Below are 27,223 nucleotides of genomic sequence, written 5' to 3' on the forward strand. Positions count from 1 at the left end.
CAACGAAACGGGACAACTAAAAAAGAACGAGGCGCCTGTCATTCAGTTACCCTCTCAATTGATACTGACTCATTCCACTTTGTCTCCCGGGCTTTAAAACAGGAGCGAAAGAGTCACGGAACTGTCCCCCGTTGAGCAAGCTTCAACATTTACGTGAATTAAGTAACGTGTTAATGGCATAATTCCTGTGTTCCCATGTTTTCCTCCACTACACAAAAGAATATTCAAGGAAAGGAGCACCTATGTCAGTCGTTTGGTAAAAATCGGTACCAATTGGCATGGAGGTATGAAAGAACGTTATTCCAACGGAGCTCTCTTCATTTATCAAAAGGAACAAAAGCCATTTCCACAAAGTTCTTCGCACCAACATATTCCATCACCCCCTTCTTATAGTTCATCCTTGCCCTCCCTCTGTAATTATTCCCCTCTATTTTTCCTTCAGTTATGGTTTTCAGTAAAACCTCGTCCCTCAGGATATGTCTTTCTTGTGAGTGCCCTCCCTGAGCTTCTCTCTTCAATCACTCTGCGAAGTACTTCTTCAGAACTGATGAATTATCAGTGTGTAAAATGTTCATGTACATCATGCACATGTACACCAGGGTGCGTCGATGGAGTTTCGAGGCGACGTGATGGTCTTGCGGAAACAACTTGCGGACACTGACCAGCGGGACCAGTGTTCATATTTGGCTGGTACCTCCTGACACCCCCAGCCAAACCCTAGCCGTGCGATATTCCAAGGTGACTTAATTATGTCGGGGAAGCCTAAGGCTGCATAAGGAAGTAATGAGACCCTCCCTCTCCCTGGGCATGTATGCCTTTTCACTTAGTCTCGTGGAGAGAGGTACGTAGGTATAAGCACAGCCGACATAGTAAAATATTTGAGATGAACACAAAATAGTTCTCGGCGTACACGGTAGTATGTATGTATATATATGTAGGTACATACCGAACTACTTAGGCTTCTCCACAGCTACTCGACCATGAGTAAATATCCACAACTAATGGTTGAACAAAAATTGCTGATTTTGACGCTCAGTGGCTTCTCATATATGTTGTTACCCTGTGTTATTGTATCTGACGACAAGACTATAGTAATATAGTATAATAATTGGCTCCCCTACCTTGATGTGTGAATTTCACATGCCGTTGGCCTTAGTACTAGGTGAAGCTCAATCTTCACCTATCAAAACGACCCTCGGGTTGGTAGTAACTCTGGTTTTTTCCTCGATAATTACAGACTACCATACTCAAATCGATTGTGATTTTTTGCTGATTCCATTTTCCAAGCTCTATTTTCTAATCTAATTTTCTTATTTTCTTACAGGTAACTCAGTTTCCATCACATTTACGCACCCTCCTCACAAAGTGGATGAACGGCAACAACAATCTTTTACCCAACTCGCTTACTTCAAGTGTCAAAGGACTTGTTGTGGTAAGTTTCGCTCACCAGTGCAGTCTCCCCCGCAGCGAACCCGGCGCGTTCAATTCTCCCCTCTCGGATATTGGGCCTAACCTAGGGTCAAGAACATCGGAAATATCCGCAAAGCTGCAAGAGAGAAACTGAATTTTCATCAAACGAGAATATGGTGTGAAATTATTGCAATGAAATAGAGGACGAGAGGTGTTATTTCTCGTTGGTCACCACTCGCCCTGAGTACGCGTCGAGTGTCTGTGACCCTGCCTAAGACCTAATTTCGTCATTAAACTGGGCACGGTTATATTCTAACCGTTTTGTGAAGATAGTTACGACCATTTTTTTTGGAAACGGGAGTAATTGGAGGCACTAAGATTGCATACACAACTACATGATAGATAACATTTCGCATCAGTCAAGTGCGGACTCACGAAGGAATTATTTCAGCACCGTTTTACATTGATGATCGGGACTAGATCAAAAAGTTGCGGGAAAATTGTTCTAAAAAACAGAGAGGAGACTGCTGGGTAGGCGAGGTAGAGTGATGGAAAGATTAGGAATGAAATAAGGTAGTAAGTGTAAGGAGATGAAAGATGGAACGCGGAAGAAATGCAGAATGATTGGGTTTTTGGAGTCACGTTAGACGGGGATTAGAGGTGTAGTAGTTGAGCAAAAATTACTGACCCATCAATTAACATCCTGATCGGTTAATTACAATTAATAATAATCCGTTCAAAAACGTTAACGCGCGCGCATTGTGAAGATACCCGATCGCACTCTAGTTCTTAGATTGAACAAAAAGACCAAGGATATCACGAGAACCTTCTGTCGCTTCTAGTTTCCATTTCGACATCCCATCTGTCGTGAGTAGACGGTGAGAAACTACTGTATCTGGTGTATGTGCTGGGAATATTGTTTCCATCGAGGGTTGTTTGATCCTCGAGGCGAAGACAAGAGAATTCTTCCGAAGGAATTCCTTCAACTGCTAAGATTTCTCAACCTAGTTCAGTTTTGTAGTGTAAACTCATCCCTGGGAAATCATGAAACCAGATTCCAAGCCTGTGTGGAAAAGATCACAGCAATTCCAGATACACATAAAACGTGCTGCAGCACGTACACCGGAAGACTGCGTGTCCGTCCAACGCCGCAGTTTGCAACATCCAGCTCGCCTGTTTTTTTTTTTAAATGTCCAGGCCTGTTCTGGTGTCATGTGATGCCCTTGGCGCAGAGACGGAAAAAACAATTTGAAGTTCCAGAGCGAGTGAGTGGGAGAGTGAAGTCGGTAAAAATAAATCATTGAGAACGACTCTGCCAATCCCGACACACTTAGTGAAACTTGTTGAGACCAGAGATAAGTGATTTAAAAAATAATTTTTCGAAATGTTTATTAAATGTGTCCAAATAAAAAAATTAATTAGCATTAATGAGCTCTTTCTTCGTATATTTATTGTCAAAAAAATGTCTTTCAATCATTGAGAATTTTCGTTTTGCGGACGCAGAGAGTGACCGACCACCCTAGCATGCCTTTAATTCAATGGTAATCTACTTATTAAATATAGATTCTGGACGTTTGTTACAATATTTGCAACGTATTGCGGTTTTCTCTACCTTATATTTTTATTCCTGTCCGTCTTACTTTTTACCTGTCTTAATGGCTTCCAAAAATTGTATTATTTTCCTTCCTCTTTATATTTCTCCTAGCTAACTAACTTATTTTCTTCTTCAACCAAATTTAAAATTCTCCCAGATAGGAAGTCGTAGAAAAGAATCGAGATGGTCGCCATTGAACCCAAACCATCCCCAATCAATATCCCTCATATTCCGCAAAGGTTTTTCCCATATTGTTTGCATTGTAATATAGTATTATTTTTCAATTTTGTCTCACATCAATCTCACCCTTCTTGTGAGTCTTGAGACAATCAACGGCATTAACATTGGATGATGACACCATTGAGCAGTATCAGCAGCTCATCATAAATTTTGTTCACTAATATTAAACTAAAATATTTGGCATTTTCCTTGTAAGCTCATAACTTATAATGGTATCGTGTATTTAACTCGTCATTGATAATCAAAGCGTATTCATCTTGGTGTAATTAGCGAAAGCTTTGAATGCATTCCCTCAAAATCAGCCTCGGTTTTTTAATTTTTTCATCAACGCAGTGTTCCGCAGGCTATATTTAGAAGTCTTTATTATGCCGAAGCCGAAATTGGAGGAACCACTTTCATTATGCTGGCATTAAAAAAAATCTTAATTCAGTTGCTTCGTATTCGAACAAGTCCACATTATTTAAATTTCCTCTGTGAATGCTATGGACAAAGTATAATTTAGGTTTATTCCCTTCAATAGATATTATTCATTTGATCATTTCACGTGTTTATACCAAAATGAAAATCCCTTTAGTGTCCACTCGTTGAATTCCTCGAATCGGAAAATTATATTCTTATCCCGAGATTATGACGATCCACTATCAGTTTTGATGGCCGTCAAGCTGTTACCTGTGGCAGATTCATGCATATAAAAAAGTAGAAAATTTCCCAGTGGCGTGCTGCGATTAAATTTATCACTTCGATCGGTTCGGTGACCGCCCGTCCTCTCCCTAAACTCAAGGTTGAATAGATGCGTTTTGCGTCTCTGTGCACAAGGTTAGAGATTGCGGTCCTACCTCCGAAGTCTACTCCGGAGTTTTTTTTTGTCTCTTCCGATGAAATGTCCTTCTTCTAAATAACTGCCTATTTTTGGATCACAAAAGCATCTCTAATTAGTGGACAAGGTGGTTATAACATCTGACGCTTGATTAAGGTGTCAAGAGGCGCACGCGGTGATGCCATTAAGGCAACGGCTATGAGGCTTTGCACGTTCGCTCTCGATAAGGTGGGCGTGATAGCTCTCCTTTTCAAGGTCTTGTGTTGCCCTTGGTCATGTACGCTTATCTTGATTATAAAACAATTGTAATTAACAGTAGTCCACCAGGTAAAGAGAAATTTTTTATGAACCCAAGCACTGCTCTTGAGGTGACCAGATAAACATTTTGGTATGAGGGGTATATTTTTGGAGTATTCATTATTGAGAATTTAGATAATCGCCCCCTTCATATGTGAAGAACTATCAATAATAAGGATTATATTTTTTCACAAATTGTAACTCACGAAAATAGTAATTGGTGTATTTTCACTTGGGAGTGGCGATAATTGCTCTTACATATTCTTTGAATTCGTACGAATGTTTAGCCGTTGGTTTGTTACCTTGTCGGTATTGAATTATTGGGCATATCGGGTTAACCTAATTGCAGAAAAGGCAACATTCTGTATTTATTTGGTTCATAAAACTGTAGAAAGAATTGTGTCCTAAACAATAAAATGGGTTATTTTCCGCGCCATTTCGTATTTTAAAAAAGGATTTTTTTATTCATTTCATGCAGTAAATAGGGGATGATAATCCAGCATGTCTGGCCTGGCCACCTAACTATTGCAAATCTAACCCCCTCCTAATACAGCACTAAATACCGGAACACCCTGCATTACAAAAAACATTTTTAAACTCCGCATTCTTATATTTTAACCCTGATAAGGAATGAAGAATACGTATGTTTTATGCATTATTATTATTATTATTATGCAGTTGCACCTGGCGATGAAGAAATTTCTGGTAAAAACATCGTATTTGCGATTTTAGGGGTCTGAGTCTTCGTGCTGTATGAGTTTTTGAAGTTGGGAACTGGGAAGAAGGGATAAGGAAACAATACAAGCCATATGAACGCGTAAATATTAGTTCATAAATTATTTTGAAAATATAAAGAAAAAATCTCATACCCTGATTGACAAAATCATTGCTTGTCTTTAAACAAATATATTCAGGTGCCATAGTTTCGATGTTTTTTACGATTGAATAACCTGCGAGAGGAGGATGAGTGATTGAATCTGTCATCGACAGTGTCTGTCTCTCGTATTTTATTATCTCAGTGGTCGAATCTAATGGCATTCGAGGTCATAATAATGTCGCCGTAATAGAATTCTGCCAAATTCTCACTTGTTCTCTTCGCGTATCAAAGGACTCCCAACCTAAATCCTCTAGCATAACCCGTCACGCTTACTCTTTCAAAGCATCAATTTTTGACAAATCTGGTGATTTTTCTCAGAATTTTTTTCAATTATTGAATCAAAGTTTTCTCCCATGAATCCCCAATACTTTCCGTGTATAACCAGAGAGGAGTAACATCTCTTTCTTACCTTTAGATTACATGACACAGTTTCCGGCGTATCATGGTGGAAATCCTTCGTGATGAAAGAAGACACTTCGCTTTTACACAGAATTTTTTTATTACGACCGAAATTTCGTTACAGCGTATTATCTTCATGTCTCTGAAGATGTTGCGCTGTAACGAAACCTAGGTCGTAGTAAAAAAATCGAAATGAAAAAGCTAAGTGCCTTCTTTCATCTTTACATTACTCTTCTTACAATCCGTGTAATGAAACCTAGCTTCTTTAAGTCTGACCTGGATATACTCTTGATGTGTATGCCTCATGGAAGGTTTAATGTCCGTGTGACTGCCAAATAACAGGCTTATTCTGAGTAATTTCAAGAAACTGCGGGAGATGCCACAAAAGTAACTTTCAACCGTTACATTATAACAGTTGCATTACAACGGTTTCAGAGTGTAAAAATCATTCGCCTTGGCTGGGATGTTTATTAATTCGGTCCTGTCTATTCTATAGCATACTTCTTGTTTTTTTAATTTCTTTTATTCCAAAAATTCAATGCCGTACATTTTCTGATATTAAGAAAAGTCTCGTAAAAACTTTGATATGGAGCGTAGCTATGTACAGCGCGGAAACGTGGTCATTGAAGCAGGAGGATAGACGTAAATTTGAGGCTTTTGAAATATGGGTGTGGAGAAGAATGGAGAAGGTGAAATGGACCGATGAGAAAACAAATGAGGAAGTACTAGGTATGGTGGGCGAGGAGAGGGGTTTGTTCGGTGAAATCGTAAGGAGGCAGGAAAAATGAATGATGGACGTATTGATCGACAGGGGGATGTTGATAAATTAAATTGAGGGGATGATATTAGGCAAACGAGGAAAAGGAAGGAACAGGATAGGGATGTTGGACGGGATGAAGGGAGGAGAAAGTACTCAGAGATGAAGTGGAACCTGATGTAGAGTGGGATACTGGATTTTGTGTTTTGTTAGGAGTCACAAAACATTTATTTAGTAGCTGTGTCCATCCAAAAACCTACCTTAACCGGTAGATTACCTAATAATAATAAATCCTAAATTCAACGGGAGAAATTAGGCTCTAAATCTGCAGCTGTTTTGACCGGTCGCGACTTCATGTCTTCTGTTCTGGCGCCTCGCTCAGCGTGGAGTGTGTGCGCTTGTGTACGTGGAATGATTTTGTTCTCAATAACCCGTCCTCCCCTCGCCGGTCTAAAGCTGAAAATCCGCCGAGGGTATAAATGGGGAGGAGGAGGAGGGGAGTAGAAATAAGGAAAGTCGGGGGCGATGAAGTATGAGGCGGGGGAGGGCGGAGTGAGGAAGGGAGTGGGGGAGTCTGGAGGAAGTACTTACGGCTCGGCGGGACGGAGTGTGATGCGTGGGGGAGAGTGGGGTGGGGGGAAGGGGGAGATGAGAAGAGGATGTCTGGGAGAAGTTAAGGGACGGGGTAAGGGCGGAGGAAGGAGGTGGGTGGTGGACGCCTGAACTAGCGGAGGCGATAATTGCATGGACGTGCGAAGTGTCGAACCTGCGCAATGCGTGTGCGAATCCGGGCACGAGTTGTTTGCATACACGATACGGTCGTGGGTGAATGGTAGGCATGAAACGTTTACGTTGCCAAGGCTAATACTTGGGCCGTCAAGACCTTCGGAACGGGTTTACCGCAGATCTTTCGCATCCTCAAATTTTCAAAAAATGGTGTGCACTGTAATATTATCAATGCAAATACGACAATGCGCCCGCTTAGCCTACGGTCTGAATTCAGCACTTCACGCATACCTCAGGAAAAAATTGAAAAAATACCGATACTTTTTATACAAACCTTGTATTTATACGTGTATATACATATATATATATATATATATATATATATATATATATATATATATATATATATATGTATATATATATATATGTATATATATATATATGTATATATATATGTATATATATATATATGTATATATATATATAATGGGCTGACACAATATAACACAAATAGAATAGAAAAGCAACATTTAAAAGGACACTCACGCGGTAAATTGTACGAGCTTTCGACCCTCTCAGAGGCGTTCTTCAAGTGAGACTCTATATACTATATATGTGTGGGTCGCGGTAGTCCAGTGGGTAGAGCGTTGGACTGCTGACTGGAGGGTCCCGGGTTCGATTCCGTGGCAAGGCACTCTGGGCTTTTGCAGCTCCGCCCAAGCTAAAGTGGTTTTTCGGGTACCAGGTCTTCCTGGGAAACCATAACCGGCACAGGGAAAGGAACTGGCCCCCCTACCCTGATGTGTGAATTTTCACACGCCGTATAGGGCTTAGTACTGGGTGATCTCTACCATCACCTACTAAACCGACCTTAAGGTTGATTACTGTGTTTATGGTCTATATATATATATATATATATATAAATATAATATTTACCGTTATATATATAATATAATATATTAATATAATATTTACCGTATATATATATATATATATATATATATATATACATATATATAACCATAAACACAGTAATCAACCCGAAGGTCGGTTTGGTAGGTGATGATAGAGTTCACCCAGTACTAAGCCCGACGGCGTGTGAAATTCACACATCAGGGTAGAGGGGCCAGTTCCTTTCTCTGTGCCGGTTATAGTTTCTGAGGAAGATCTGGTACCCGGAAAATCACATAGATTGGTTGGAGCTACAGGTTCTCAAAAAGGCTTCCCCGGGAATCGTACTCGGGCGGTAGTCCAACACTCTACCCCAGGACTACCGCGACCCACCCAAATAAATTATGGCTTACAGGGTACCATGTAGATAAATTTAACTTGTCTACAAGGTAAACAATATAAAACCGTCATTGCCTACTTGGTAATTGCCTCCTGCCTTCCTTGTTTTGCCCACAGCTAACGTCTAACTTGTGACTGTTACACCTCTGCTCAATCTGGTCCGCCCTCTTCTATTCCCCTCACCCCGTTTAATTTCTCCACTATTTTTCATGCATAGGTAATGTGTTAAAAAAATACCGCACACTGGATCTTGACCACGAAACAAGTGTCGTATTCTAAAATAAATCCTGAAATATTTACCAAGTAATTTTAATTTCTGTCTATAGAAATTAATTATTGTATTTAAATTTCATAAATTCGTTAAAATAAGCCAATATATACAATTTGTAACGATTCTCATCCTTAAAAAACTCATTAAGCAGCTTTCTCACCTGAAATAATTTTTTAAAGTATTGAATACAATACTGCGCGTAGGTATAGATTCTCACTAAAATGGGCTCGGATTTGTCGGCCTTCCTCTGCTCAACTGTGAAGACGGAAATACAATCCTTCTTTCGTATTTTTATGTTTTTAGGAAACGTGAAATCCATTAAATACAAAGGATGTAGATGTATCATTTAGTAATAAACATGACTGGAATACACATCTCGGAATTGGAATCAACAAAGCAAATGAAGCGAGTTTACATAGGCCGCAAGGAATAAACTCAGCTGCTTCAGGCTTTACTTCGTAGATTATTAATATATTCACAAAACGTCCAATGATGGACCCTCTAATTAACAACATCTCTAACCCTACCGCCTTATAGCCCCACGCCATCCAAACGCCCCCCCCCCCCGCCCACTTCCTTCCCAAACCCATTTCGGCGTTATTCCACCCTGCCACTAATGGTCTTCTCAGAGTTTACCGATGTATCCACCAATTACGTTTAATTTATGTAAAAAATCCACCTCCAATTTTATATATAGGTAGCATATCCAAACATCATGCTCAGTAATTGTACCCTTACGATGCCGCAACATGGCGAAACTCGGTGTATCGATAAACGTCCAAGGAAACTTACTATTGGTTCTGCCTTTAAATACGAGTATGGATGCAGAATTCATAGTTTTCATTTGCAAACTTGTGCTATAGTAAAAGTACAATTATTTTTTTATGTTAGCTGAATGTATTTGTAAAAATTAAGAAAATTGTGTAATCACCCCATGCCACACACCATAGTGGTAGCTTGCAGAGTACCATGTAGAAGAAAAGAGTTGTTTCTTCACATTAAGAAAACGGTGGCGAAAGCATAATATAATCCAATTGCTCTTGCCATTCCGGTCACGGAGACGTATTAGCAGAACTTTCTTTCCCTCTGGTGAAGATCCAACTAAATAATTACGTAATGTTTCCTCCCCGACTATATAATGATGATATTCAGTAAGATAGTAAGTGGTTTTTGTTCGTATCTTATCTGAATCATTCCCCTGACAACACTTTCATACTACACCAATGGCCCTTTTTCGTTCAAGTAGTCGGACCATCCGCAAGTAGATTTAGGGATGTTAGCTAAATGAGTGATGTAATGAAAAATATAATTAGACTTGACTGTGAAATAAACTCTAATCTCCCAACCTCCTCCCTCCATTTTCATTCCAAGGCGCCTAACCGAAAGATTTCATTCCCACAGTTTTACTCGCTCTCGGTGCAAATTCCCAGAGACCAGTTTTCAAATCCCGTCCAAGTTAAGCGATTCTTAAATCGACAGAATATCCTCACGTTCACTTGCCAACTAAAGGTCCGTTTAACACTTCAATGTATACATTGTGCTCTTGTGGCATATCCGCTCTTCTTAATCAAATCGACATCTTTGCGGTATGTCTCTTCTCACTCGAGTTTGCTGAAGGTCTTTGACACCTACTGACTGCTTCAACTGCGTCCCGATCGATGGCCCTCGGTGCATCAGCGAAGCTGCGGAGCGTTAATTGGGTTAATTAGTGAACTGCCATTGAGATGGGAAGGGGTAAAATAATAGAGAGGAACAGTGACTCCCATTGCACATGCTGTCTGGAAGTGCACGTCAACAACGGAAGACGTTCGCGAATGTGACAAGAGTGCTCTGTGTAAGATATCATGACTGAACACGAAAGGGATAATTGTATGCGTAAAGTATTTAGTCAGGATTCATCGTGATGTGATTGCATTGAAAACCCAATACGTAGCTGCTTATTTAGCAAACTCACCGTGCATTTCTCAACCAGCCATATAGGCTGGAACGGTGCCTGTTGGTCAATTGATTGAGTTTGATTTTTTTCTGATTTTTTTAAAGATTATTACCGGCTAAGAAATTCGAGAAACTCAATTTATTTCTCAAAACTTGAAAAGAATAATTGAGCGCACTATCATTTCCAAAAGTTTGTAGTCAGTCGCTGGAGCTCCGAGAAGTGGGAAAAGGTGTAAACATTTGTTGTGTTGGTACACAATGACCGACAGGCAATTGAAATGTGTTAGTTTAATGACTCTCTGAGATGATTAAGTGTCTGTCGGTCTATGAATATCGACATAACGAACGCTTTCACCTTTCCCCAATTATTTTGCTCCAGTGCCTGCTTACAGACTTTTATAAGTGATGGCATATATTTATGTTCATTCCTTTTGTGAGTGAAATAAGCACAACATTCGCTTGGTTTTCACTTTATTTTTGATTATGTAGGATCCGGATTTTATTGCGAAGCAACATCATCATCGGACTACCAGTATCATTAATTTCACTCATCTAAGCAGGGAATATTAAAAGTCTCGCAAAGAGAAAAGCGTTTATGAAACGGCGTATGGTAAAATTTTTGACAAGTACGAAAGAAGTACGCAATGTTGGATCAGTATGTAAGAAGTTCGCGAAAGTTATATGGAATAACTTAAATAGTAAATTTTAAACACATATTAAATTAATAATTGGATTAATTACCGATTTAATCTCTTGTATGAATTGTTAGGCCATCTCTTTAGCGATTATGTTTAAAATATATTATTAGTCCCATCGTACTATGGTTAGAGGGATCATGTTAATTAAATAAGAGAGATAAATGTACGACAGACCTATTTAAGATTCTATTTATCTATGGGGATAACGCCTGGTAATGATAAATCTAAGATAGTTTAAGATTCTATTTATTTATGGGGATCGAGATGGTGCGGGGGCTAACGTACTGGCTTCCCACCATGAGGGCGCGGGTTCAAATCCCGGCGGTGTTGAATATTTTTCAGAGGTATCTCGATCCCTACTTGAGGTGCTTTGTGGAGGGCACTTTGAGTGAGTACGCCGTCCGTCGGATGGGACGTTAAGCTGCGGACCCCTTGGCGCCTTTCGTAAAAAGTAGGCTAATGCCGACGCCGGGTTTCTCTCCACTCTTCATCCTTTCCTATCCATCCCCTATGGCGCAAATGACCTCAGCTGTCGGTCGCCTCCCCTCAAAACTACTACTACTACGATTCTATTTATTCCATGAACGATAAGGAACAGAATAACGTTGCCCTACCGCGCTAAGGAAGAGAAATATTTTTTTTCAGAAGTTGGGTATTGAATCACACCCTCCCGCAAACTTGCAGGATACCATGTATCCTGCAAGTTTGTGGGAGGGTGTGCACTTACATATGTATGTTTGAAATAGATAATTTTGAAAAAAATCGGGAAAGGGGAGAGTGAAGGCATATCATATATGTATGTGTAAGCATATGTATTTTTATCTGTCGTTAATAAGCATTTAAATGAAGGAATTTAGATTCATCGAATGTTATCAACCTCAATTCCTCACGCAGATCCATCCGGCAGGGTACGTCGGAATTCACCAATGAGGCCTTATGATGATAATCAAGATCCTCCAGCGAATATTATTAAAATTGTCTTTGGTGTCCAGTGACGCAGTCCATTCCTTCTCTCTTATTTTCCATTCTATCTAACACACCCACAAGGATTTCAAGGGCAACGAGTCCAGTAGGGCCACCCTCCATAATACCCCTCATAAACCACCCGCTCCTCCGGAACTGCCCTGAAAAAATGAGCCAGCCGAGCGAGTGCCGTCGTTTTTCATTTGTTTCTCTTTAATCTTCGAAAAAGGAAACGCGGGGACTGCAGTGGTGTTACTGTAAATTTGTTTTCATCCTTAAAATGGAGTCGTGCCGTTTTGTGCTGTGAGATAGGAAAAAAAAACTAAGAAAAACGCAATCGCTAAGTTCTAAAATAGATTCTAGGTCTTAAAGAGACTTTGCCCAATGCTCTTACCCTCCTCGGCTCTGGAAGGATGATAAACTTTATGCCCGAGAAGGTTTTACTCCACCCCTTCTTCTTTCCTCGAACATGTTCCCCCCTCCCCTTAACCATTCCACAGCGAGTCAACACCCAGTGGAGCTGAAAGCGCTCGGCACGCATACTGCTTCTCTTTTGTTCGCCCCAGTGCGCACACCCTCCCCTAGCCAATAGAGTGAATCCTCTTCGATGCCCCCTGACGCTTAATTCACTCTCTGTTCGTATGCTGTTGTTTGCATTTGCCAATGCCCCTTGAAATTCTTTTCTCTCCTCGTGAGTGAATGAGCCCTTGTAAGTTTGGGGGCGATAAGGAAGGGTTTTAAACGTGTCATAATCCTTTTTAAAAGCAATTTCGATTCCTTTAATTAACACAATAGCATTTACTGGTTTTCGCAACTCGTTTTTCATGGCCATGGCTTCTACAGTAAACTGTACCTATATCTTACCATGAACGAAATTCTCGGGAACCTGTGAAGTTTGCATGGGTATTTACATGACAGGAATATGTGTTCATTATAAAACAGACATCAAAGTGGCAATCGCTTGAAGGAGCACGAGATGCTGCTAAACGCGGTAGAGGTATTCATTTATAGAGTGCTATCCGTTTAGCTAGACAATTTTAGTTGTACAGGTATTAACGTTACTCGCCACAAAATATATTATTATTGTTGTAATCCACCGGTAAAGGTAGGTTTTGGATGGACACAACTACCAAATAAATATGTTATGACTTCTAAAAAAGCACAATCCAGCAACCTACTCTATATCAGGTCCCTCTTCATCTCTGTGCACTTCCTTCCTCCCTTCATCCCGTCCAACATCCCTATCCTGTTCCTGTACTTTCCTCGTTTGTCTAACATTCTTCCCTCTATTGCAGTCTTCAACATCCCACTGCCGATCAATACGCCCTTCATCCATTTTTCCTGCCTCCTTAGGATTTCTCCCAACAATCCCCTCTCTTCACCCACCATACCAAGTACTTCCTCATTTGTTTTCCTTCGGTCCATTTCACCTTCCCCATTCTTCTCCACACCCACATTTCAAAAGCCTCCAGTCTACGTCTATCCTCCTGCTTCACTGACCACGTTTCCGCGCCGTACATACAAAATATATATCGCTCACGTATTTCGTAGCCATATCTCCGTTTCGTTTCACCCCTCCCCTTTTAACACACCGCCAACAACATACACACATTGTGAAAAGGACCAAAAAAGCAGACATTTATATACTATACGTCAAACCACAACTTTCACTAAGCAGACCTCCCTCGTTTTGTTTCTAAAGGATAAACGATTATTTTGAAATATCTAATAAGGTTTTTGAATTAATGTGCTTCTGCTTTTTATAATGGCAGTAAAATTCGTTCAACTCAAGAAGGAATTATGGTGATTCAATCACGATTACTGAGACAATTGAATTCGAGTGTCTTCGAGGCTTTGGTCTAACCGATGCTTTTTCTACGTGGGTGAATGAACCCACATACACAGTTTGAAACAAGCATTTCTTAGGTTTCCTCTCATTTTCCTCCGCGCAGGGCTCCGTGGTGTAGGGTGAGAAAATAAGCAACACGTTAGGATGGCAACGATATTGCCATACATGTGATTTATCGAAATAATTTTGCAATATGTACTCTCCCTTACTTCATGATTTTTCATTTTATTATTTAGAAAAGTTGCCATTGTATGTCTTTCGACTCACCGCATAAAATTTTTTGTTTGCCATTCAAAATACGTATTCAGCTATTTTAATAAGAATCTGTGTAGATTTGACAGCTTGCATTATTCAGACTTAATTAAAAAGTGAGTAGCATAACGCCTGGTAATGATAAATCTCGTAATTGATTACATTTATAATGAAGTAGAATAGTAGCCCATTCTCTGGGTGAAAACTATTTGTTCATATAGTCATTCGTGTTCATTTTAATTTGTTCTGTTCATCGCGAGAAAAGTAGCCGTTTTATTACCATGCATGTCCTTTCATATACAGAAGCCATCTTTGAACGGTTCAATTATACGAAAAAAGTAAAACAGTTATATATCGATATATAATGAGACTGATATGTTACGATCGATTAATCAATCTGTTCGATCGATCTATATATGATATGACAAGTGTGCATAGTTTTAAATGACGTGTCAGTGTTTAATTTTTTCTCTGCTTATCACATCTTCGTGGGAAACCTTAGGTGGCATGGGAAATGGAACCGACCCACGTAACTTCTTGTTTGAATTCACGTACAACCGTACTTCTTCCCTCATCTGTCAAACTCCTAAGTGGATTACTGCGGCTATAACCTATTATATATATGAAGAGATGTTACAATATGAATATAATTTCCAGTGGGTAGATTGCTGGGCTACTGTCCATTGGGCCCAGGTTCGATTCCGGGTGACTCCTGCCCAAGCTGCCTGCTCTCAGCTTCACCCAAGCTGTGTGAATTTTCCACCACACCTTCCTAGGAAACCACAGGCTGCGCAAGGAAAGAAACTGGTCCCACCCGAATATCCTGATGTGTGAGTTTCACACACCGTATAGAGATTAGTTTCAAGCAAGCTTTACCCTCCCATATCAAACCAACCTTCGAGTTTGCTGTCACCGGCGTAACTTTATGGAATTTGCAGAACATATTGAAATTATATTGAATTATTGACTTTGTAATTCCGCATACTTTATTTAAACCTTCGAGCTGATCATGTACGCTGGTTTTTATGTTATTTTTTTACCATTCTACCAGTCGTAAGCTCCACTTCGTTGGTCGGTGGAGTAACTCGGGCCCCTTTCGCCGCTGTCCTCGAGGGTTGTTTCGCAGCTAAGGCTCTCTGCCTACTTCGTGGCAGAGGGTACAAGTAAGCAAGCAAGGGGATGTCCCCTTGCAATCAAGCGGCGATGGAAACAGTAGGCGGAGGAGCGAGTGAGTGAGTGTGTGTGTGCCTGGTGCAATTGGCGTGTGATCAAAGGGAGGGACTCGGCTCTGGGTAATGGTGGTGAAGGAGGGGGTAGGGGGTAGAGTGGGGACGACTGTTCCACCGACATTCGATCCGCTCACTCAAGGACTTCTCCCTCCCGCTGAAAAGTTTGACTACGAACCGCGGGGTCGGGATCTATTATAAACCACTTGGGAGAGCGATGGGAAATCACCCCTCCTGCCTCCCCACCCATTTAGTACCGTGCCCGGCGGAGTCGTCGAGTACCGGGAAGACGTTTTACTGCACTCGTCCGGAGCGGCGACGGCCAGCGAGATGTGATCGAGAATGCGGCCGGCCGTGCGTACGTCATCATTGCGATGTTAACCCAGTCGGGCGGCTCGCGGTTCGTCGTCGTGAAGGGGGAGGGACGGGATACTGTCGCTTGAGGGCTAGTCCCGAGTGGTGTCATCAACGAAAACGAAAATTTTCGTGCGCGAGTTGAAATGAGAGCAGTAAAATGGCATCATCGTTTTGGTTGAGGGTACTCGTCCTATTAATTTTCGTTCTCGAGTGATAATAATTATTGCGTGAGACGACGAATTAAGACCCAATTTTTTTATTTAGATTGTCTCAATGCTTGGTTCATTCAGTTTTCGACCGTATCTGAACTCTTTACGTGGGCGTTTATAAAGCTATTCTGCACAACACGATCATTTTGTGCTATCTCCTTTAGTATAGCTCATTAACTTCCTGCTTCCTCGTTATGCAGTCCACTATCTCTACGTGGCATTCTTCGTTCTGGCAATGTTATTTATTAACAGTAGTCTGCTGGGCCAATGTAGGTTTTGGACGCAGACACTGAACTCTATGGTACTTCTAAGCCGTGAATAACAAAGCACAAAATATCCTTAAACCCCATAATACACATCATTATATGGCAGTACATTTCGGAACGCACACATGGATCACTATAGCTCATGCTTTAGCTCTGCATACATTCTACCTCACTATTGATTCCATCCGAAATGCCTCCTTATATCTACCTAGCGCTCTCTCGCTTCCCCAGCATCCTTCCTATTCCCGGATTCTGCGCTCTATAGGAACTTATTCGTTAGTTTTCCTTCTATTCCATGACATATTTCCCTTTCTTCTGTATCGTACTGATTTATCACCCAGAGGGTTCGAATCCCGGCGTCATCATTAAACTCGAACGTCGTTATCTATCAGGTTCACAAAAACTTTTAATTTTTCGGATACCAGACCTTCCAGGAAAGACGTAGGCGGCACTAGGAAAGGGCTGGCCATCCTCATTAGCCTGATTTGTGAATTTCACACTTCGCAGAGGGCTTAGTCAGCTCGAACTTCACTGATCCAGCTAACCTTGTCGTTGATTTGATTAGAATTTGATTATACCCCCTTATTTTGGTCATAGTGGTTTAATTAAGGAGTTTCAGGAGCGTTGAATGAGAAAAGAGGAAAGATACGAACTTAAGAATCCAATGTACGTGTAACCCCAATCAACTTACGAATCAACTACCATATTTATTCAAGATTCAATAAATTTCTTTCTAAAATATCTGTGGGTGGGCATCAACTGGCCGCGAGTGAGTGATTAAAAGAAAATCCAGCTTTGCACAATGCTGATAACGCTTGAAAAATTGATCATTCCGCGAAGGTTGTAAATGATCAATGTTGCCCGGACGAGATTTGAAATATTGGTGAAAGAAAAAAAAGATTGATGCATCCATTTTTATTTTAGATAATATACGAGTAATTGCCACTATATTGGATATAATTCAATTGTCCCTTCGGCTTGGTCGTTTATACTCATGGTTCCTTTATTTCCAGTCCTCTGAATCATTCAGGTCATTTCTTTTGATTGTTTCCTCAGTGGTATTTTTTATCTAGTATCTCCCATCACGTCCCCCTGTTGTAGATTTAAGTTTGATGTGTTATTGTAGAATTTTCTATGAATCGCAAACTATTTCGCTACGGGTAAATACTTCGTAAAATTCTTACTTCGCTGTTAAAATGAATTGACTGAGCACACCGGTTTCCGAATAATCACTATCTACTTATTCCTTCTCGCCCTTCCTCTGTGGGAGGAGGACTTAAACCTAGTAGACGGAAGAGCAACCATCTAAATGCTCATGAATGGGACTGATCTTATTCACGGCACACGTGAAACTTAGAACTGCACATGTCAAAGGTGTCAACACGCGGAGTACCACGACTACCTACTCCTTTTCAGGAGGTACCACGGTGCGACCTGTCAAGGGTGATGTTGAATCTTTCGGAGCAAGACGAAGATGATTTATTTGGCCAACTGATAACATAGATCTATCTTTAATCTGTCAATATGATACAGACACCAAAGAAATGAGCAAAGAGTGGAAGCACAGCGAATCACCTCACTTCCCCTCTCAAGTAGGCTAAGGTGCATATGTCTGCAGGAAAGGTCATACTGTCTATTTTTTGTGATTGTTGTGGATTCACCTTAACAGACTACTGGGAGAGGGGTCAAGCAGACATCACTGGTGCCTATTACTGCACACTTCTGAACAAATTGCGTGATGTTCTGGGAAAGAAACGGTGTAATCACCAAAGGCTTCCAGCCGACAATTCACCTGCTCACTCATCTCGAGGTACGGTTGAGGAATCAAAGCGATGTAGCTTTAAAATTTTGCCATATACGCCCAATTTTCGCGATCTCCCCCAAGTGACGTTTTTCATTCCCAGCACTCAAAAAACCATTGTGGCGTCGAAAATTTCAATGCACAAATGTCGCCATTCAAGAGGTGGAATAATGGTTTTCGATGCAGTCAGCTGAGTTCTGGAATGATGGCCTTCGCAAGTCAAGAAACGCTGGGATAAATGTATAACTCTGGATGGTGAATGTGTGGAGAAGGCTTAAGAATTTCGAATAAAAATTAAGTTTCTAACTCAATTATTTTTAGTGACACTTAAAAGTTTGCGATTGCGTTGGGGAGCCATTGTGCTGAAAATGTAATTAGGAAGAAATTTAGTGAATATAGAGCGAGTTCTTAGCAAATGGTTGCATATAATTCCAAAGATGCTAGTTCAGTAATATTTCAGTTTAAACAAAGTTTTAAACAAATCGACGAAATAATATCGGAAAGATTTAAAATAAGGTAATTTTTTTACTCTATGATGTTACTTGTGATATTCATGTAAGAATTAGAAAACCTCATCACACTCTCAGACTTGCTGTAGAGACGAGGGTACATGGACTGCAACAAAATGCTGTGTACCCTACGGTAAATTGTAAATAACGAAGGCGACGTACATTAATGTACGATTTATACAGAGAGATGCACTAGTGATTAGATGCACTGAAAGCCAAGAAGAAGCTTAAATGAGTAAGCCATGGCCCGTCAATAGCCCAGGAAATAGTAAAATTTGAAGTATGGATACGTAGAGAAAGGATTTTTTTGCAAATGAGCGATTTGCGAACGTCTTAGCATGCCAAGAAGAAATAGGAGTCTTATTACGAGTCTTAGGAGTTTAATGAACTTAATAGCTTGTACGGAGAAAGAGATGAAAAAACTCAAGTTAAAGATAAAACTTAAGTATTAATCGGATATCTAAGTAAGATTATCGGATAAAGGCTTCAGAACTACACTGTCGAACAATCAGAAGAGTTCTACCATTTTAACTGCAATATCACGAGAAGGAGCAGGAAGTGAGAAGACTGGAGCGCATAGGAGGAAAACGAAAATAAAACTAAAGAACTTACAAATGGTTAGAAAATGAAAATAATTAAATCATGGAAAATAGAAAAGTTATGTGAGAGGGTTGACATCAAAGTGGCAGGGCATACATCAGAGCGAACTGGGCATTGCATCTATTGTGGCAGTATTTTAGTCGCAATTTGTATCGCAGTAAGGGCGTTGCGAAAAGAACTATGTTAACGCAATAAAAAATTAAAAGAAGGAGGGAATAGACCGTAGGAACTCATCGTACGTGCATGGAAAACAATTGAAATGGACCCTAGCGTATGTGTACCCGAAACTTAGCCTTTGAGGAAGAGCATGAGCATAGATAAGAGGATTTTGAGGTCTGGACATTGATAGAATAAGTTGAAGACGGAGATAAAAAGAGATATAGAATGTTGGGTATGAGAGTAGGGTATGAGAATAAGAGAGGCAGGAGATGAGAAGACAAGTGAAATACTTAAGAAAGAGTCTTCGCTCCTCGAAAGAGTGTCAGCTCCTCCTTCGGTGTAGTCTTTATCTCGTCTATCGTAGCGTAGCGTCGTCCTTTCATGGGCCTCCTCAGTTTCGGGAACAAGAAAAAGTCACTGGGGGCCTGATCTGGGGAATACGGTGGCTGCGGCATCATTAGTGTGTTGTTTTAGGCCAAAATTTTGTGCATGAGTAATGATGTGTGAGCAGGGGTGTTGTCATGGTGCTAAAGCCAATTTTTGTTCTTCTACAAATCCAGGCGTTTGTGGAGGATTGCTTCGCCCAATTTGTGCATAACTTGCAGGTAATATTCCTTATTTAATGTGCTACCCTGTGGCAAGAACTCGTGATGTACAACGTCCCTGCAATCGAAGAAAACTGTAAGCAAAACTTTCACAATCGACCAAACTTGGCGTGCTTTTTTCTGTCTTGGTCTGTGCTGCAGCTTCCATTGGGATGATTGATCTTTAGTTTCTACGTCATAACCATGAACCCATGATTCGTCACCAGTTATAACCCCCTGGAGCAAATACAGGGTTCGTCCGGAAAATAAGTGTACTGACTCCTGGGCTGGGCGCGCCGCTCCAGGCGCGCCCAGCACCGCTCTGACGGGCTGCGATTGGAGGGGGGTATGTTGGCAAGCGACGCTGAAAAAGGCAGTCGGCTCTGAGCTGTGGTGTAGTGAGGAGCTCTGTTAACGCGAACCTCCACGCTCGACCCACGTCACGGAACGCGATGCCGAAGTTTTGGAGCAGCGTTATTCCATCAAATTTGCGGTAAAGCTTGGGAAATCGTCTACCGAAACTGTCGGTATGATTAACCAGGCTTACGGGGAGTCAGCCATGTCCAGAAACATGATCTTTCGGTGGCACAAGATGTTCGTGGAGGGCAGAGAAGAGGTCGACGACGAGTCTTCGAGAGGTTCCCGATGATGCCTTCGCGGGAGCGTTCCAGGAATGGGAACGCCGCTGGAACAAGTGTATCGACTCACAAGGGTCCTATTTTGAGGAATATTAGCTTAAGATATGTAAAAGTGTAATAAATTTTTTTTCCTGAGCTCAGTACACTTATTTTCCGGACGAACCCTGTAGGGCCGTCACGGAATAGAGTCCAACACCTCATTAGCAATGTTAATGCGTTGGTGTTTTTGGTCGAAATTGAGCAATTTTGGTACGAATTTCGCGGTGACCCGTGTCATGCCCAAATCATTGGTAAAAATCGAATGGCACGAACCAATCGATATGTTTAGGTCCTCAGCAAGTTCTCTAACGGTGATTCGACGCTTGGCCAATACTATTTTCTTCACTTCATCAATGTTTTCGTCTGTTGTTGACGTGCTCGGGCGTCCGGCACGCTCTTCGTCGTTCACATCATCTCGCCCCTCTGAGAACATTTTGTACCACCGATAAACGCTGCTTCGGTCCAAGGTAGCTTCTCTATATGCCACAGTCAACATTCGGAATGCGTCCGCGCACTTAATTTCGTTTTTTACACAAAATATGATGGAGATCCTTTGATCCATTTTTTTTTGGAACAGGCAAAAATCGAAGACAAACCAAAACACGTCCAAGCAAAACAGCTGTCAACAATTGACTGGACATTCAAAATGGCCGAACTTTTCGTCATTAGTGAGAGAAATAAGTACCAACATAACGCCATGTAACCCGCGAAAATTATATGTATATATATTGTGTATATATATATATATATATACACACAATATATATACATTTGTGTATATATATATATATACACAAATATATTACACACACTTCGGGTGCGGCAGCATAGTTGCTGATTTGAAGGATCAGCCCATTTCAAAATGGAAAATTATGGTAGGCGAAGGAATGGAGTGGTTGGATGGAAATGAGTAAAAGGGAGTAAGTTTCCTGAAATCAACTAAAATGAATTTACAAGCAATTCTCAGCATCGCATAACCTCGGAAGGTAACGTCCTATAAGTTATGCATGCCTGCTCGTTTGGCCTCCATTTTTATTCTTGCTAGAGATTATTTTTCCGATACCGTGATACCGATTGATCCTTTCAAATTAAATGTCACCTCGAAGCTCGACCAAAATCATGCGAGATGAGTGCGATACTGTCGGGTACTGACCTGGCGCAAGTGACGTCGTCACGCTATAGCTAATCGTGTGATAATCTTCGAGCGGAATGTCGTGCGCCGATGACAAGGCGTCTACAGTGGTAGGCGATTGCGTACACGCATCATCATGGACGGGCTGTCGAGTGCTACTTCAATTTGTTCGATCGGCATCGATGGGTTCTGGAGGCATGGAGTATGAACAGGAAGTGTGTGTATGTGCAATCAATGCTCAGGGAGAGGCAACACGGCCACGTAGCATTGGTATATTATATGGGAGATAGATTCCAGGACAGATAGGTACAAATACTCATTCTTTCCCCGAACAATCAGAAATCATAATAGTAAGAAACCGAAGTCACTTTAGAAATATTAAAAACGTTGAATTTACAAGTCGGAACAAAATTAAACACTATAGAGATGTTAGGTATACTTTCAGGTGCATGTGTATGTAAGGTGTAGATTGAGTGTTTGCATGTGTGTGGGGTGTAAGTGTTCATGCATGAATTTATGCCAAGTTTTTTTTTTTTGGATATATGATTTTGTGGTTATTGCATGCGGTTTTTTTTCTCTTTCTTTTCTAAATTACGGGTGGTGTCCTAACACCCCCCGCCACACGCCCTTGCGGCGGCTTGCGGGGTATTAAGTAGATGTAGATGTATATTTCCCGCGGCGATTCAAAAATTGATTACGTTCTACTGTGAATTCATGAATTCAAAATTACGATGAAATTTCAACTGATGAGACGCGAAAAGCTTTATTTATCATATTGACAGATTTTACTTTTTTTAACCGAAAGTATAATAAATAAGGTTGCCGTAATTCCGAAGTAACTAAATTTTATGCTGCGCCAAACGATTGTCTTATTTTTCATGCTTTGTTTCATTGACCGCTACGGTACAAGTATCGGCGATATATGAAATTTAGAAAACTGCGGGAGAATCCGTGACAGTAACTTTAACAGAGTCATCATCTAATGTGCATCAATGTATATGCGTAAAAATCATTCGCTTTGACCGGTATTCGAACCCGGATCCTAGTGATTAGACTAGATAACCTAGAAATCATTTTTGTACTTCGATATTGATATACTATATATCTGAAATGTTGTCCACCCTTCCGTTTGCCAGAACTCTTGATAACTAATAGTAAAATAAACTCGAAATACCATGATATAAGTGGGCAACATTGATCCTAAATATTTACTGAAGTTGCCAACGCTCAGACTGTACCCATGGTATTAGGTCACGTGACATCGATACCTTGTTTGTGCCGCTTCGGGTGTGACGTAGTGCATTACCATAATACCATATAATTACCTATTGTATTATATCGTATGCTGGGAGGATGGTTGTCGTTTGTGGAGGTCGTACTGCGTGCACGAGGCGGTATGAAACTCAACTAGTCGCGGCTTCAGGCCTCGACGATTTCAAAGATTTCCAATTCGATGAGCCGGGAAATTAGACGTCAGTTCCGATTCACTTCAGTCACGTGGACGTTGTAGCGTGTACATATTTTACAATCTTGTGGTACTTCCTCTTCATCCAAAACGGTAACATTTAGAGAGTCTTGGTGCGACCTTCGCCATTATAAAACCCCTTGGAAGTTCAATAGAGGCCGGTCGTTTAATTATGTGACACCGGAGGTTTGGTTGATCAAAAAATCACATTTTAAATCATTCCGTAAAATTTTGTCGACCACAAACATTCTCTTTTTTCGTTTGCGTAGGCAAAATTTGAGGAAATCACGGGCTAATCATTGGGATAGCAAGGAGAGGGAAAATTTAAAAGGTGAACTCAATTTGTTTAATTAGACTTTTAGAGAAAAAAATTGAAATTAAAATATAAAAATAGGAAAGAAATGATAATGATAGACGAATCATACCGAAGCAAGATGAGAAAGTGATTATTCTTTGAGATCTTTCTCGCCGATCCCCCAAAAATTCTATTTCTCTCGCTTGTTTTTGGATGGAACGTTCGTGAAATCTCCTTATGGCGCTTGCTGCTTGCACTCACAGCTTCATTTGTTATAATATCTTACGAATTTCTATGGAGTAGGCAAAATACTGACTAAATTTACTGATGGTTGCGCATTTCCTTTGCTGTACTAAAGATTCAATAAATTAGCAAAACATATCCAAGCACGAGCCTGATGGAAATTTTATAGAAAATAATTACTCGTACAGTGCGTATTGCAGTGAAGTGAATGAAAAGATAATATTCGATAGTAAAATAAGGAGAGTATTATCCTTCTCACGGTAGATATACTAGTTTTAATGAACTGTTATTTTATCATTTTCAAAATTTTTATATCATTTATAGATTTAAAATTAGTTCAGTCAAAATAATCAACATTGGTAGATATACCATCATCCTAGATGATATATATGATTATAAACATGTGAGTAAATTCCAAGAAACTGCGGGAGATGCCGCAACAGTAACTTTCAACGGAGTCATCCGCTAAGTGTGGCCAAGGCGAATGATTTTTACACTCTGAAATTTTTAATATAAGTAGTTTGGTATTTAATCACCCCCTGCCACACACCCTAGCGGCAGCTTGCAGGGTATCATCTACATATGTATGTACGCATGTATATATAACATAAAAAGCCGCGGGGGAATTGTGCGTTCAACAAATATTTTGGCGGGCCTTCCTCATGTTAAACCCAGGTAATATTTTAGTTTATAATCGTCACGATACTTTCATTGGGAGCGGTATAGATTAAAAGAAAACGCTGAAGCTCATCTAGTTTATTAATTCTTTTCCAGTTACATGTGCCTACAAAATACCTCGAAATATGTGCAAAATTTCAGTTTTATAGTTCCATTTTTCCTCTCCTCAAGCGTCCTATTATACTTCTCTCTTGTTGTCGTCAGTCGGGCCAAGACCTTACGAACTTCTAATTTTGTTAATTGATTTAGGGTATTTCTCCTTTAACTATAGGACAACCCCCAGATTAATTGACTAAGCTACGTGCTTTCAAAGTTTCCTTATTGCATTATTACGAGATAATTATATTTACCACCTCCTTGATTGAGTCATTAAAATGTGTACCTTAGGCGAATATTTTCCTAGCCTCGGTAAAAAATAGTAAATATATTCATTTTGCATAAAATAGACTACTAGATTATTGTAAGTAATGACTATAATAGTTACCAGACCTGCTAGTTTTTGCTTGTACATTATTTTTTTATTTAAGTTTTTCAATCGGCTCATGTTGTCCTGTTATCGATGGCATTCGATTTTATGTGAGTAAAAGAATAAGCCACGAAGTCAGCCCTCCCTTAGATCCGTAAACCTTCGCCTTTGTTGTAAAACTGGGCAGTACATATTTTTTAAATGTTCCCGGTTTTCCCCTGGCCTTGGAACTTCGGGTGTCATTGGGGCTTGTTTACGCCATGATTCACTCTTGTTTTGACCAAGAAAAACACGAAAAAAATTCGCCTGCCGCGAGCCAGACTAAAAATCTATTATTTTTCCTTAAATAATACTTCTAATAAGCTCCATAGTCCAGATTCTTTGGCATGGACTGAAGTAATGAAGGAAAATCGGCATTGTTTAAAATAAATACTCGACGAAAGTGGAATAATAATGAAAAAATAGTATTTACCGGTGCATGTAAAGTTTTCCGTTTTCCTATGGAGCCAATAATTTATTACATTCCGAAATAATTGAATACATTTTGCACATATGAAAGTCAATTCAGGATAATCGAGACGTCAATCGCTAAAAATACTCTTAGTGACGAGTACTTTGGTTCAAACGATAGGGAAAAAAATTCATCGCGATAAAACTGGGTGAGTGTATTTTCTTTAAACCTGGAAAATGTATTTTATATGTTCCTATTTGGTTCACTATGTCATTTTCAACATTTAGATTACTTATTTTTGTGTTAATTGATCTATAGAGTGGTCGAGGTAGGTATACCCCGAAGTGAATGTGCAACCATTTGACTTCATGAACAAGCGGGTAAATTTAGTATTTGAGAACGTGTATGCGTTATTTAGCTTATGTATATTTTACTAAGCTTTGTGAGTCCAAAGATTATTTTTCTTTTGACCACTTCTCTCTAAACACAGTTGATCGACTAATATATAATAATAATACTCTATCGAACAAAATTAACCCTGCTTCCAATCGAGTCAGTTATATAGATTAGCATTCCGTGATGAACTGAGAGCATTGCACTGTTAGATGCCCCTTTGAGAAAGAGGAAATATTCAACATCATGGAGTTTTGGAATTAAATTTAAAACTGCCACCTGTTTACAGGCGAAGCATATTTATTCTGAGCTAATAAAAATTACTAATTGATTCATATATAACTGATTTTATTTTTATTATCATAAGTAATGGGGCATTTTAAACTGAAAAAATTATAATATTTAAAATCATTATAAATTATGCGTTTAGTCCAATTTTTTTCTCCTAGAAAATTAGTGCCAACTTCGTTCTGAAGACCATAGAAAAATGTCTCCTTGGAAACATTCGCGACAGATATCCACGCGTATTATACATTTAGCATTAGAATCTTGAGCTGTTTTCTTGTGGAATTGAAGGATAAGTGCACATATTCACTAAAATGGTCAAATACCTGGCTCTGCTCTGAGAAACACTCAATCCTTTTGAGAGTGACCTAGCAACTCTTTCCAGGAAAACGATTCTGAAGCAATAAACCTAGCGATTAAGAATTTTGAAATAAAAAACCGTGTTACGTAATGATCAATAATAGTTTTTGCAGTATTCATTTTCAACAGGAACCCAAGAGTGTGTCGCTAGATATGTATGTTTTTATATATATATATATATATATATATATATATATATATATATATATATATTTATTTATATTTATATATATATATATTTATATATGTATAATTATTTTATCATAACAATTTTAAGTATATTTATATAATACTTATTCTATTAAAATTAGAAACGATTAGATGATTTATTTTTACAGCACATTATGCAAAACGAAATTTAACCAATTTACTGGAATGGCGATTTTCGTAAAAATAATGTAGACACACCAAATGTAACTGAAAAGGAAACAAGCGAAAAGACTCGCTTGTTTTAAATTTTCGATGGTCTCCGTCACCTTCTTCACTGAGAGATATTCGCATACTGCATACACGCGAGTGTGTATGTTTTGATTTGTTTAAGCAATTGTCAATATAATTTTCATATTGTCTTTCTATATTTTTTAATTACCTCCCAACTTTTATGCCCATCAAAGGCATATATTGTGCCTTGAAAAGATATTTGCCTTCAGAGAACCCCACTAATCTAATTCAATTTTTGAAAGGAATCCAAT

General features: G+C 39.8%; 2 protein-coding genes across 2 annotated transcripts in view; one reads left to right on the forward strand and one right to left on the reverse strand.

Annotated features, from left to right (window-relative positions):
• FipoQ (F-box/LRR-repeat protein FipoQ) overlaps positions 1–27,223 on the reverse strand; it is a 207,208-nt gene that overhangs the window by 179,391 nt on the left and 594 nt on the right. The gene's annotated exons all lie outside the window — the stretch shown is intronic.
• The window catches only part of LOC139688257 (zinc transporter ZIP13 homolog), a 135,585-nt gene that overhangs the window by 78,389 nt on the left and 29,973 nt on the right, over positions 1–27,223 (forward strand). The gene's annotated exons all lie outside the window — the stretch shown is intronic.

The sequence above is a fragment of the Hetaerina americana genome, unplaced genomic scaffold (assembly GCF_022747635.1).
Source record: "Hetaerina americana unplaced genomic scaffold, ioHetAmer1.1.p SCAF_2, whole genome shotgun sequence".
NCBI lineage: Eukaryota > Metazoa > Arthropoda > Insecta > Odonata > Calopterygidae > Hetaerina > Hetaerina americana.